The sequence below is a fragment of the Frankliniella occidentalis genome, unplaced genomic scaffold (assembly GCF_000697945.3).
Source record: "Frankliniella occidentalis isolate FOCC.00 unplaced genomic scaffold, Focc_3.1 Scaffold1176, whole genome shotgun sequence".
NCBI classification, from domain to species: Eukaryota; Metazoa; Arthropoda; class Insecta; order Thysanoptera; family Thripidae; genus Frankliniella; species Frankliniella occidentalis.
The window spans coordinates 1-1,220 of NW_026268282.1; the positions used below are offsets into that span (position 1 = coordinate 1).

Below are 1,220 nucleotides of genomic sequence, written 5' to 3' on the forward strand. Positions count from 1 at the left end.
CAATAGTTTTGTAATTTATTCCAAAGAGCAATAAAGTGTTGACGTTGCTCACACGATTGCGTCTGATTCAGCTGAAGCTCCCCGATTGCCTCTTTGCAAGTTTGCGAGCCCAAAACTGAGCGAGGGAGAAACGGTTGCAGCAGACGGCGGCGGACCCCCTTCCCCCCTCTTCTTCCCTCCGCCCCTAACCTCCCCTTCGTCCGGCGGCAGTCAGTCCGGCGGCGTGGTCCTCTCCTCGCCCACAGATCAGTTCGCTCGAGGCAGCCCAGGTCGACACACGTCACTCGTCCGGGCCCTCCTAACCTCACCCACTCTGCCCAGTGAACGCGCGCCGCCCCGACCTGCCCCAGGAGGAGCCGCAGCAGCTGTGTTCGCGACACGAGTGTCTTTGTCCAGTAAGTGCGGCCCGCAGCTCCCTACAAGGTACTCGGGTGGAATCGGTGGAACTCGGCGGGGCGGGTGTTGCGTCATTGGCGTCAGTCCGCTCCTAACGAGAAGGAAGGGAAAAAGCTACCAAAGTCGCTGGGCAGGTGTGCTTTTTGGAAGGTTAAGGTACGCTGAGTTATAGGCGGGCGGGCTGCTGAGAACCATCCTTTCCATTGTCAGTCAGCACCACGACGATACCGTTTGGTACGGGCGCGACTCGGTGACCGTCGGAAGTATATAAGGCTACGTACCTCCTTGTTATGATAAAGCTTAAAATGCGTCGTGAAGCGATGCCAGGGGTCCTCAGTGGTGTGCAAGAGGTTCTATGTGGCTGGCCGGCCGGCAGCACCCCACAGGGTACTCGGGTGGAGCTCGGCGGCGGTGCGGCAATGGCTCCAGGTCCAGGCCGCCCCAGGGGAGGAGGAAGGCCGAGCTGAGGACGACGATAACGATACCGAGGTCGCTGGGTCAGGGGCGCGCGCGTGGGAGGTTAAGGTAGACTGAGTAAGGCGACACAGAAGTGATGCCACCACCGTTGTCATGGTCAGCCAGCACCACGACAGCACCGTGCACGGAGGTACGGCTGCTGACCAAGTTCGGTACGGGGGTGACTCGAGGAGGTTTCAGGGGTTAAATTGGGCTTTGCTTCGGGGGTGGGGTGGGGGTGTGTATCCGGTAACGCTGAAATGCAGATGAATGCAGCGATCACGAAAGCGAGAGGGAAGGGGGGGGGGAGTTAGTAACGTGATGCGGTCATGAGCGGGGGACGTTATTGCAGGCCCTGCCCGAGCCCG

General features: G+C 60.2%; 1 protein-coding gene across 1 annotated transcript in view; it reads left to right on the top strand.

Moving 5' to 3' along the window:
• The first annotated feature begins 26 nt into the window (after positions 1-26).
• Positions 27-1,220, top strand: part of LOC113211657 (uncharacterized) — a 3,559-nt gene continuing 2,365 nt past the window's right edge. The window contains exon 1 of the mRNA XM_026430108.2: positions 27-395. The gene's annotated coding sequence lies outside the window, so the exon portion shown is untranslated. The remainder of the gene's footprint in view (positions 396-1,220) is intronic.